The sequence below is a fragment of the Canis aureus genome, chromosome 26 (genome assembly GCF_053574225.1).
Source record: "Canis aureus isolate CA01 chromosome 26, VMU_Caureus_v.1.0, whole genome shotgun sequence".
Lineage (NCBI taxonomy): Eukaryota > Metazoa > Chordata > Mammalia > Carnivora > Canidae > Canis > Canis aureus.
This window is the reverse complement of record NC_135636.1, coordinates 39435719-39449075: the sequence shown is the minus strand read 5'-3', so window position 1 is coordinate 39449075 and position 13357 is coordinate 39435719.

Genomic DNA, 13357 nt, shown 5'->3' with positions numbered 1-13357 from the left:
TGTGTGCCAGGCCCATGCTCCGCAGGAGAGATATGAGGATGAGAAGATACCAGGTGTGGGGCTGCAGAGCAGCTGCTGGTCTCCTGCGACGTGGGTGGGGATGGAGAGTGGGACAGCCAAGCTGGGAGACCGTCTGGCGCACTTACCACATGACCCGGCGATCCCACTCCTGCATATTGAACCCAAAGAAATGAAAGCCTCTGTTCATGCAAAGACCTGTACGTGAACTTTCAGAGCAGCTTATTCATAATCACCGCAATCGGGAAACAGCCCAGACACCCTCACCTGGAGAAGGGACAGACAAACAGCACCGGAGACCAAAATTCAACAGTACAAATGGAATAAACCACTGATGGAAGCAACAGCACGGATGAATCTCAGAAGCATTGCGTTGAGTGAAGACACCCAGTCTCAAGAGGCTATCTGCTGCACAATTCATTTCTATGACATTCTAGAAAAGGCAAAGCTTCGGGGGCAGAGAACAGATCAGTGATTATCAATAGATGGGGTGGAAGGAGGAGTTGGCAAAAGGGCAGATATCTTGGGAGGTGATGGAACTGCCCCGTGTCTTGACTGTAGTGGTGGTTACACGACTCCATGTGTTATCAAACCTTGTAGAACCATACCACAAAAAGCAAATTTTACCATATGTAAAAAAAAACCAAAAAAACAAAAAAACACTCAGGTATGGACCTTGCTGTCATAGAGATCACATTTTAATAGTGAGAGAGAAAGTAAACAGCTAGGCAACAAATATACGTTCAGTGGGGCAGGGTATGGAGCAGCATGAGGCGATGTCAAGGGGACAGAAGTTGGGGGGGGGTTATTAGGTGAACAATCAAGGTGGGCCTCACTGAGGAGGTGACATTTGAGCAGAAGTCAGAGGGAGGTGAGGGAGGGAGGGAGGTGACTATCTGGAGAAGACTGTTCCAGGTAGAAGGTGGGAGCCAGTGTGGCTGGAACAGAGTATGTGTAGTGCAGAGTGAGCTGAGGAACCAGATCTCCAGGAGCCTTGAAGGCCACTGTAGGATTTCAGCTCTTACTCTGGGTGAGGTAGGAGCCATGGGGGCTCCTGAGCAGATCAGGGACAGGACGCTTCTCTGTTTTCCCAAGATCCCTGTGGCCATGTGTGAAGCATAGAATGTCAGGGGTAAGGGTGGAGGCAGGGACCAGTGAGGAGGTGACCACCATGGTCCAGGAGGGAAGTGATGCTAGCTCGGACCAGGGTGATAGCAACGGAGGTGATGAGAAGTGGTCTGATTCTGGGTGCCCCTAGAAAGTAAAAACAACAGGTTTTCCCAACAGAAAAAACCCAACAGGTTTTCACACCTCGAGTGTGAGGTGTGAGTGAACAAACGCCCACAATGATGATGATTCAAGTAATCAGGGCTGAACTTCTAGAAGAATGGATCTGTCACATACAGAGATGGGGAGGTCTGGTGGAGAAACGGGGCAGTGGGTGGGGGGATAGGGGCTCCTTCATCATCCCTAATTTACAGATGAGGAAGCTTGAGTCCAGAGAGGTGGATTCACTAGCCCGGGGTCACACAGCCAGCAGGGGTTTGAGATGAGATTTGAAAGACATCTGCATGACTCCTGGGTTTTACTCAATCTGCAGGCTCCTGTTCCAGACTAAGAAACAGCTGAGACAAATGTTGTGTAAAATGGGGTTCTCCAAGCTTGTTAGAAATGCAAATACTTGTGTTCTGCCCAAAAAAGGCATTTGCATTGCCTCATTCTGTTCATAACGAGCTTTATATCCTCAAATGTGCTTCTGGCTGCCAGTAACATCGTCCACCAGAAGTGTAAACTGTGAAGTTTTCCAGAAAGCATGGATATAACAAGAAGTCCTAAATCAGATGGTCCCAGGGTTGGTGAAGTCAGCATCTCCGTTACGTTAGACCTGAGATGAGGATACAGCCTCTGCAATTCTCTTGGTCTTTTCCTCATGGTCACACGATGGCTGCTGTAGCTCCAGATATTCTGACAATGTCCAAAGATAGGAGAAGTAAAAGAGAATTTTCTCAAGTGTCTCCGTCTTATCATGTAGGAAAATCTCTCCTGGAAGCCTCCAGGGGACATCCACTTACCTCCCATTGGCCTTAACCAGGGCATATGCTCAATAATAAACCAACCGCAGGCAAAAGGGAATGATTCAGACCAATTTCAGCTCACCTCCTGGGACTGGGGGTAAATCATCTCTCCATCGAGCACGTTGCCATCTGCTCTATGCTGGAACAAAGTGGGAGTTCTCTTAGCCAGGAAGAAAGGGGGGCAGCTATGGGGCAGAGAAGCAATCTGTCTGCCGCAGGCCCCGGAGAAGTATGTCATGTGTCGTCTTTCAATAAGGTTATACCCAAGTCACAGAGAAGTGCCACCAGAACTGATAGAAGAGTTTGTAGATAATCATTAAACTTGAGCCCACTGTCAGACCACGTCAATTGGTACTTTTAAGTGAATCCCAGCATCTCTGTCTCTACCCAATACTATGGGGTTATAGGGTGTGTGTGAGAGAGAGAGACAGAGGCATGAGTCTTAAAATCTGACCTTGTGAAAGTGACTTCACTTTTGGTAACTCTGTTTGGGGCTCTTTTTCCCTTTCCTTCTGTAATTCTCTCTCTTTTTTCCTTCCAGTTTATCACTACGGAGAGTACTGGTTCAGGCTTCTCTTCGTCTCTGAGTCCCTGCTCCATCCTCACAGCAGCCCAGCAAGGTGGGTTCCTTCCATTAGCCCTGGGGCATAGATGAGAACACGGAGTGGGGGTGTAAGGGGAGCATCTGGGGGCTGCTCCAGCCACCCCAGCTCTCCTCCTCACCACCTTGGACAACGGGATCTCCCCGTGATTCCCATCAGGGAGGCACTCAGGAAACGAGGCCTGGCCTTTCACTGACCAGGCTGGCCCAGTGGACCAAGATGGAGCCAAGGATGCCCTAGTCTTAGGAGACCCCCCAGGATTTTCTCCCCCACACCCGCACTCTGAGAATTCCAGCCTCCAAGGACCTGGGCTGTGAAACCCTAAAAGGTGCCTGGCGCGCCCTCATGTGTCCCTGTGGTGTAATAACATCTGGGGTTTTCTTTAGCTATAATAATTCCCAGCACCTGAGTGGCTCAGTTGGCTAAACCTCTGACTCTTGATTTTAGCTCAGGTCATAATCTCAGAGTCCTGGGATTGAGCCCCGCATGGGCTCAGCGGGGAGTCTGCTTCTCCCTCTCCCCCGCCCTACTTGTGCTTTCTTTCTCTCTCTCAAATAAATTAATACAATCTTAAAAAAAAAAAAAAAGGAAATGTAAAAACCATCTCAGTTTTGATACAAGTTTTTCTCTGGACGAAGTTACATAGGACTATACTAAAAACGAAAAAAAATTCACACAGCACACAAAAGTAGACAGTGAAAAGCTAGCTCCCTCTTACTCTGTCTCCCATGATGGGTAAGGTGCTTTTTTTTTTTTTTTTTTTTTAATGATAGTCACACAGAGAGAGAGACAGAGAGGCAGAGACACAGGCAGAGGGAGAAGCAGGCTCCATGCACCGGGAGCCTGACGTGGGATTCGATTCCGGGTCTCCGGGATCGCGCCCTTGGCCAAAGGCAGGCGCCAAACCGCTGTGCCACCCAGGGATCCCGGGTAAGGTGCTTTTCAATCTCTCTCTCTCTCTTTTTTTTTTTAAAGATTTTACTTATTTATTCATGAGAGTCACACACAGAGAGAGGCAGAGACACAGGCAGAGGGAGAAGCAGGCTCCATGCAAGGAGCCCAATGTGGGACTCGAACCCCGGAATCCAGAAATCATGCCCTGGGCCGAAGGCAGGCGCTCAACCGCTGAGCCACCCAGGCGTCCTGCTTTTCAACCTCTCAGTGTTGGGCAGTGCATAACCTGCCCAACCTTGTGATGCTGCCCTGATAGGGGTTTACGTGCAAATGTAGCTGCAGGATAAATGTGTCAACACAGAATGGGAATGGCATGTGTCTGCAGTCCTTTCTGGGGGGACAATCTGCACTGCGTGGGTCATAGCACTGGCGCTCATTGCAGGGCAGATATTTCCCCCATTATTTCCTTCACTCAATAAAATATGACCGTGCACCTCCTGGATGTGAGGCATTGTGTTAAGTTGTGCGAGAGACTCCAGGATAAATCAGACTCACCGGTACACAAAGACACGATTTCAAGGCTCTCTAGGAGGAAGAGAAGCTGCTGCCCACCCCTGCCTTGAAGGGCCTTGCCAACCCCCTGGGGGTGGTGCAGTCTGTGCCCTGTTGATCCAGAAGCTCGTTCCTGGGATGTGATCCAACAACCAACCAGACATGGGCTGCTAATGGCAGCATCTCTCCGAGCAGTTGGTGCTGCCTGATGGGAAAACGAGGACTTTGGAGTGAGACGCAGCTGGTGGCAAGCCCCAGCTCTGACACTCCACGGATGACATTGGATGGGTATCGTGTCCTTGCAGAAACCTGAATTTCCTTACCTATAGAATCTGAGTAATAGCAGTTGCTTGTGGGGTGTCAGGGAACGTGAAGTGCTTCAAAAATATTTGCTGACTGGATGAATTCATGAAATTCTTTTTTTTTAAAGATTTTATTTATTTATTCATGAGAGACACACAGAGAGAAAGGCAGAGGCATAGGCAGAGGGAGAAGAGAAGCAGGCTCCCTGCAGGGAGCCCAATGCGGGACTCGATCCCAGGACTCCAGGATCATAACCTAGGCCAAAGGCAGATCCAACTGTTGAGCCACCCAGGCATCTCAAATTCATGAAATTCTTGATGGGAGTTAAGCGAAGGAGATATTCAAGAGGAGGCATGTTTCAGGGGCGCCTGGGTGGCTCAGTGGGTTAAGCGGGGGACTCTGGATTTCCACTGGGGTCATGATCTCAGGGTCATGGGAATCAAGCCCTGTGTGGGACTACATGCTCAGGATGAAGATGCTTCTCCCTCTCCCTCTCTCTCCCTCTCTCAAATAAGTAAAAATCTTAAAAAAAAAAAAAAAAAAAAAAAAGAGTAGGTATGTTTCAGATGAAATGCTTCATCATTTTTCCTCCTGGGATGTGATTTTTTTTCCTTTCTGTATCAACCATGTCTCCTGATTGCAAGTGAAAGAAAAAAATAATGTGAACTGGCTTACATGAACAAAAAGAAATTTATTGACTCATACCTAACATGCTCCTTATCCCCACTCTGCCCGGGGCCTTGGCCTCATGCTCAACCAGGCTTCTCCTTGCTGGTAGCACAAAGGCAGGCACCTCTCCAGGCTACCACCTATGCCCTCAGCAATCCAGTAAAACAAGAGAGTCTCTGCAGACTCAACAATCATTCCCAGGATGCAGGATGGCTGCCTCTGGTTGGCTTGGCTTTGGCCACGCCCCCAGGCTTGAGCCATCACCTACCAGGAAGGTACAGGTGAAGTGCCCTCATTGGCCAGGCAGGAAACAGGGTGGGCCCCTAAGGAAAAGAGAAGGGTGAAGGATGGGTAACAACGTGCCCATCCCACCACCTGTGCAGGAATTGCAAAGGGGATGGTCAGAATTGGCTTTGGGACCCCTAGCTCAGTGCCTACCTTGAGGAGGCTAGAGAAGCTGAAGAAAGGGCTGATTTGGGGAAACACTGCTTTGGACCACGCTGTGCACCCTCAGTCTCCTGAACAGTCCAGGCCTAGAAAAGTCTAGGAGTCCGAGACTGTGGCTGTGGCTCCTCAGCCTCTGCAGATTGGTGGATTACTCCCAGCTGCAGTAGGAAGTAGCTCTAGAAGGGTCGAAGGAACTGGTTCTGAATCCCTTAGAAACAGCTGGGCTGGGGTCACTTGGGATTCCCAGTGAGAGGCCTACCTGGAAATGGGAAGGATCCAAGTGAAAGTGTTGGACCCCAGGAGGCCAAGGGTCAGGCTATGGGCCAGATGGAAAAAGGCCACCCAGAGGAGACACATCCCTTGCACCTGAGGGAGCTCATTTGGAGATTCCCAGTGGGTGGAGTTGCCAAGAACCACACACACACACCCCAGAAGGAATCAGCTACAAACACCCACCGAGCACGATGCCACTAACAGCGCCAGCCAAGTGAAGCCTTCAGGCCCCTCTCACCTCCTCAGAGTCTGATGGGGGATGGGGAGGATAAGAAGGAAGAGGGGGGTAAGGAAGAGGTGTAAAACGAGTGAAATTCAGAACTTTGATGTGAGGTGTTAATTGCTGAGTTTAGATCCTTGTTACACTTGGAAGTGACTGGAAAGCATGTGACTGTTGTCATCACATTGGCTTTTTTTTTTTTTTTAAGATTTTATTTATTTATTCATGAGAGACACAGACAGAGAGGCAGAGACATAGGAAGAGGGAGGAGAAGCAGGCTTCCTTGGGGAGCCCGTGGGACTCGATCCCGGGACTCCAGGATCACACCCTGAGCCAAAGGCAGACACTCAACCGCTGAGCCTCCCAGGCGTCCCCATCATATTGTTATCTATCATTATCTAGAAGTAAGCAGGAGAGCTAAGCTACGGGATCCGGGATCCGGATTGTAGGGAGCAGGACCAGGAATGTGTAGTGGGTGGGAAGGGGGAGGGACAGTGCCCCCAGGACACAGAAGCCGGGCTAGCAAGCTCAAAGATGCAGTGACGGTGGGCCCTGCCCACATTGTCTGGAATGAGGCTTTAGATCAGGCCCCGAAGGCTGGAAGGGGGCTGACTTGGGGGGAGGAGGGGTACATTACTATCGTCTTCAAAAATTAACCCACGATGAAGTCAGAGGAGTTGGTATGGCCTTTAGTGCTGGGATGTCAGAAAAAAGCCTTAAATGCTGTGCGGATGGGAGGATGCTGGTGAGGAGGGCCCTGTATTTGGAGCAAAACGGTTATATCTCCTGCCAGAAACTACCTAATCTGGTTTCAACCGTCAAGAGTCCAGCGGGGCCTTATTTTGTGCCCGGCACTGTGCACACTCCTGGGTGACTCGGGAGGCCACGTGCAGCGTGGCCACCAAATTCTCTCACCTCCTGAGATGTCATCGGTTTGAGAGACGGCCTCAGAGACAGCTTTTTGCTTCGTATCTCAGAAACCACCGACTCGGCCTGTCAAACCCAGAGATTTAGGATGGCATTGGACCCCAAATCTGGAAGAACTTAGCGGCCCCACTGTGCCAAATCCGGAGGGAAAATATGCACACAGAGAAACCAGAAAAGCCTGGGACGACGGGGAGAGAGAAGGAAAATGAAAACACTCTGTTTCCATTGGCAGAATCAGTCTTTGCCAGGAAAACTGGAATGTTGACTTGGTGCGCACTTAATTCAATTTTCTACACACTCAGAAGTAAAGAAAAAGCCAGATGCGGGGAGAAATCGCTGATACAGTCTTTGACATTGGCAAAGGCAATGCAATATGCACATGAATTCGGCCTCATGTGAAATACTCAGCAATCTAGAATGGTAAGCAGCGCGCACTTCACATAGTGTGATCTCAATGCGGTGAACGTATCCACCTCTCCAGGTGTCTGTCTTCATTCCTAACCAGCTTGATTCATAATAGACAAAAGATTAGATGAATATACATGAAAATGTTGTTAGTAACTGGTAGGGCATGGGCAGTTTTTACTCTTGATCTGTATATTTTTCAGTGTTTTGCGAGTTTTCTAAAGTGAAAAAGGTATTTTAAGGGAATTTTTTTAACCGAATTGGTGCCTTCGTTATATAAACAAGGCACATGTACCTGAACCCTTATAAATGCTTATAAATGAAGGTTCTAAATGAGCTACTTTTCCCCCATCTTTCCAACACTCTTAGGCTTCACTTATTTGAGATAACTACTGTTAGAATTTTTTGTTTCTCTCTGTCTTTTTTGTTTGTTTGTTTTGTTTTTTTGGTAAGATTCTTGACCATTAAATATTTATATGAGGAATGAAAAGCTAGGACAGTCCATAGCAAAGATTCAGGCCACATCTAAAGGGAGTGGCTGCTGTCCTGCGTCATCTGGTGGCTGGATTTCAGAATGCAGGCCCAGCGTGGCCGGATCTTTTTCTAGAGAAAGAGAGTTATATATAAAATATTCCAAATTTCAAAACTTGGCAACTAACTAGAAAATTTTAAAAGTACTGTCTGGGCCATACAGAATACAGAATTGAGGGTCAGTTTTTACAGCACTGAGGCCTCTGCCTTAAGAAATAAATGGGGGCACCTGGGTGGCTCAGCAGTTGAGCAACTGCCTTTGGCTCAGGACATGATCCCCAGGTCCTGGAATCGAGTCCTGAATCCGGCTCCCCGAGAGCAGGCCTGCTTCTCCCTCTGCCTATGTCTCTGCTTTTCTCTGTATGTCTCATGAATAAGTAAATAAAATCTTTTTTTAAAAAAAGAAATAAATGTAAAGTACTGTTTCTTAAATTATCCACCCTAAACAATGCTCAGTGATAAGAGTTGAGGAATTTTGTTCACATACATTCCCTCCACTGCTCCTTCTTCCTTTAACCTCCCTGTTTTTATTCGTTCTATTATTGCTTATCCTACCAGTGGCCTTTATGACTTTATACATTTGTATTCCATTTTAAAAGTCTTATCAACTTCTTACAGCATTTACAATCTAAGAGAAAGAAAACATCTTTAAACTCTGTGGTACTGTTCCCCTTTATGATGTATCTGAAACATTCTACACACTTGACATTCACTCATCTATTCATTCATTCAACAAAAATATTCATTGAGTGTCTACTCATGTGCCAGGCACTGTTCTAGACACAGAATATATAGCAGTCAACAGAACAGATAAAGTGATGTGCCCTCATGGAACTTATGTTCTAGAAAGGGATACAGTTAATAAATTAGCAAGTAAGTGAGAATTCAGATATACAGTATCTCAGAAAGAGGCAAAGTCCAAGGTGAGACAAAAAGTAGGGACACGGGAACGTGAAATATCAATGTGTGTGCACATGTGCACGTGCATATGTGAGTGTATGTGTGCATGAGAGTGTGACAAGATGACTTTTGACTCACAGACAAGGAAGCAAGGGGGTGGGCCATCCAAGTACCTGCTCTGTGTACATGCCCACCAAAAGGTACAGAAAGAGCCAAGGAGCCAAGGACGGGAGGCCGAGTGTGTCAGATGTGTTGGGGGCACAGTGGAAGCTGGAACTGACTGAGCAAGGAGGAGACTGAGAGAAACTGAAGCCCGAGAGGAAAAGGTGGGGCATCTATGCAGGGCCCATGAGATCATGGTCCTTTGAGTAAGAGGGAGAGCCACGGGGCCTCAGATCAGAAGAATGACATGAACCGAATTTTAGGTTTTGGAAGGATCCTTCTGGCTGCTCCAGGGAGACTAGATGAGAGGTCAAGGGTGGAAGGAGGGAGACAGTTATAAGGCTACTACAATCCTGTAGGTGAGAGATGGTGGTGGTGGCAGTAATGGTGATGGAGGGATAATGAGAAAGGCCAAGTTTGCAGAGCCTGCAGGATTTGCTGACAGACGGGAAGCAGGAGAAAGAGCACTCAGGGTGACTCCAAGGTTTTGACCTGAACAATTTGAAGGACAGAGTTGCCTTTTATCTATTTTCCTAATCTAACAGGCTTCATCTGTCATCACAGACAGGAGGCTAGATGGATGTACATCAAATTGTTATTAAGTAGCTACACTTGAGTGGTCGTGTATGGGTAGTTTGTATTTTTCTCTATCTTTTTCAGGATTTTCAATTTTTGAAAGACACAACTGTATTCTTTTATTTTAAGGCTTTTGGGCATGGCAAGGGTAGAGTCAGGAAGTGAGGTAAAAACACTTCCTACCTGATTGGACTCTGTCTTAACCAACACTTGCTGCATAACAAACAATCCCAGAATCTTAAATTAACGTTTCTTTTTTTGCTTTTGGATGCTTGAGTCGGCTGGTACAGCCTTGCTTCAGACTGCAGGTCAGGTTCAGGTCTGTAACAGGTTTCTCATTCTGCAATCCAGGCTAGATGGGCTGGAGCAAGGCCACTGTGGGAGTTCCCAGAGGAGAGAGAGGAAACATCTAATGCCTCTAGGCTGGGAACTGGCACCTGTGGCTTCAGCCCATATCCTATTGGCCAGAGCAAGCCACATGATCAACCTCACCCTCAGTGAGGCTGAAAAGCATCTAACGGCCAGAGTGGACAGGGAGTGAATATTTGCTGAACTATAATGGAATCTACCACAACTTCACTTTGATTTTTTTTTTTAAGATTTTATCTATATATTCATAAGAGACACAGAGAGAGTCAGAGACATAGGCAGAGGGAGAAGCAGGCTCCCTGCAGGGAGCCTGATGCAGGACTTGATCCCAGGACCCTAGTATTACTACCTGAGCCAAAGGCAGACGCTCAACCACTGAGTCACCCAGGTCCCCCTCACTCTGATCTTATTGTTTGTAGTAGATTTTATTGAGTTTCTTTTAAATTTTTATTATAAAATTTTATATGGTTATTTCTGAAATTTTTGATGATACAGAAAAGCATAATTAGCCAAGTTAAAATTCCCTCTTATTTTGCTACCAAGAAAGTTAAACAGTATTCATATTGTGATGAATATCCATGCAGAGTAGAAAATTTGTGTACACAGCAGTGACTGGCATTCAGACAATAACGGGCATTTGGCATTAGGTCTAGCTTTGGCTTTCGGAAAGTTGAAGAGACAAATACCCACTTTAGAGTTATTTCTGGCGTCCCTAAAACTATGCATCATTGGTGGTTCTGTAATTGGGTAGATATCTATCCATCTAATCAATGAAGCACACAGTGCATGTTATTTACTTTCTACATGTAAATTGGTGACTTAGAAAATCTCTTTATTGCTTGATAGATTGACATTGTATTGATAAACTTAAAAATAAATTTAATATTTATTATTGCAAGAATAGCAATGTGGCAGAGAGAGCTTTGGGGATCATATCTCAGTAACCACCAATCCAGTCTGTCAAATCAAAAGAATTGGGCCAGCATCACACCCCAAATCTGGAAGAACTTAGCCACTTTGTAGTGCCAAATCCAGTGGGGAACACACACACAGATTATGGAAGGTATTGATTTTATATGCTATATTCTTATGTGCAAAACTGTTAAAGACTCTCCAATATCATAAAAAAAGACTCATATGAATATGGCTTTTTGTGTAATATTTGGTATGCCACCCTTTATAACATTAAAAAAAATAATTCTTAAGAACTAAATTTGATTAAAGTTATTTAATTTTATTTAGAATATGAAGCTTCAACATAATAACCTACTTGGGAACTTTTCACATCTTGTGAAGATCAATTAAAAGGAAAATGTCAGCTTTTCCACTTCAAAATTTCACGAGGTGGAAAATCTCCTAAACCAAGTACCAAACCATCCATGATAATTCATTTGTATCCTGGACGTGATCCAGCATGTGAGGGTCTGGAAACACTTTCAAAGCATGGCTCTGTGAAGATTGTATGTCTCGTGTCGAAATTCCATCCTCCTCCTGTGCCACTGATGAGAGAGTAGTTGTGCTGGAGAGCAAAATGAGCAAATATGGAAACTGAGTCTGGCTGTGAGGCAGGAAGCCCTGCCCACTTCTGAGGGGAAAGTTTTGGAGGATCCCCACTTTACTTGGAAAGTAATTTTCTATTTAGAAATACCAGCCCAGCAAATCTTTGAGGTAGGGCCTTCTGCGACCTCCATTTTACAGATGGGGAAGCTGAGGCTCACAGAGGCAAAAAATCACTTGCCCAAGGTCCCAGAACTAGCAAGTAGCTGAGGCAGACCTGCCTCACATGTTGTGCACTTTCTGGGCCTTCCCTCTTGACCAGGTCACCTCCTATTTCTGTACTCCATTGTACCTCCATTCCTCCCTTTTGCAACTCCTCTCGGATCAGCTTTTTGAGAGGGAAGCCCATGATTCTTGGTCAAATAATAACCAAGGCAGTAAATAAATCCTATGGTGGACATCAGGGTAGGGTCACCCCCTGAAGATCACCCACCTGTGCTGCAAACTGATGATTCAGTAGTGATCCCCCCATCTATGGAGGTATGCAAGCAGAGCTGGACACACACATGGGTATCATGTTATAGGGAGAAGTGTGCTGAGTGATAACCAGCATCTAACCCTCTTCCCAGGCCAGGGGTACCCCGATTTTCTTCTGAGATGTTCACGTCCTACCCCCTCTCAGCCACAGGGTTTGGGGTGACTAGCTCCTCAACTTGGTTGAATAGGGTCCCCTCAAAATTCACATCCACCCAGAACCTGTGAATGTCACTATATTTGGAAATAAGGTCTTCGCCGATGTAATCAAGTCAAGTGGAGGTCATATTGCATGGGCGTGGGCTCTCAATCCAGTGACCGTGTCCTACTAAGAAGAGGGAAATTTAACAAAGACACAGAAAGGAGGCCACGTGAAGACGGGGGCAGAGTTTGGAGGGAAGCAGCTACAAGCCCGGGAACGCCGAGGACTGTGGGTGACCGCCAGAAGCTGGAAGAGGCAAGGAAGGATTTTTCCTGAAAGGCTTCAGAGAAGAATGTGGCCCTGCTAACACTTGATTTCAGACTTCCAGCCTCCAGAGATGTCTGTTGTTCTAAGCCCCCTGGTTTGTGGTACTTTGTCCTAGGGCAGCCCTAGTAAGACCCCATCACCAGCTGCTGCTTGATTTCAGCTAACTTGTGTCCTCATCTCCCTGCCCATCAGGACTGGCTCAGATGTGGACGTTTAACCCAATCAGATCTAATAAAATACTGGGAGGTATTTGCTAAGGTCCCCACACCGTGTGACCCAGGAAGGGTGCAGCCAGAGGCTCTGCTGGAAGAAGAGCCTGATGCTAGACTTACCTGTGAATTTCCGAGCACAAGTTCCCTTGTAACTTAAGCCTGTTCAGTTTGTTTTTTCATTCATTCATTCATTCATTCATTCGAGAATGAGATAGCATAAGCTGGAGGAGAAGCAGGCTCCCCATGAGCAGGGAGCCCCACACAGGGCTGGATCCCAGGACCCTGAGATCATAACCTGAGCCAAAGGCAGATGCTTCACTGACTGAGCCACCCAGGTGCCCCTCGATTTCAATTTCTGTGTAAGAGCTTCCCAACTACTACAGGGATGTGGTCCAAACAGCCCCAAGGATCTGGGCTGCTTCTTTTTTTCCTTTTTTTGACCATCTCTTTTAATGAGCCTAGAAATAAACAAATTCTGGGTTGTTCTGGCCATTCCCCAACCCTACTCCTAAAGAAGGCAAATAACTGAGAAGGCCATGTCACAAACATGTATCCAAGACTTACCAACTCATCCTAGCTCATCCTGGCCCCAGGAGCAAGGGCTGGGGGAAGGAAGTGGAGGACTGATGTCCTGGAGGGAATGTGAGGGGCTCTCCTATGCAGAGAAAGGAAGATTCAGGGACCCTGATATATCCGTGTGATGGTATTTGGGAGGAAATCTC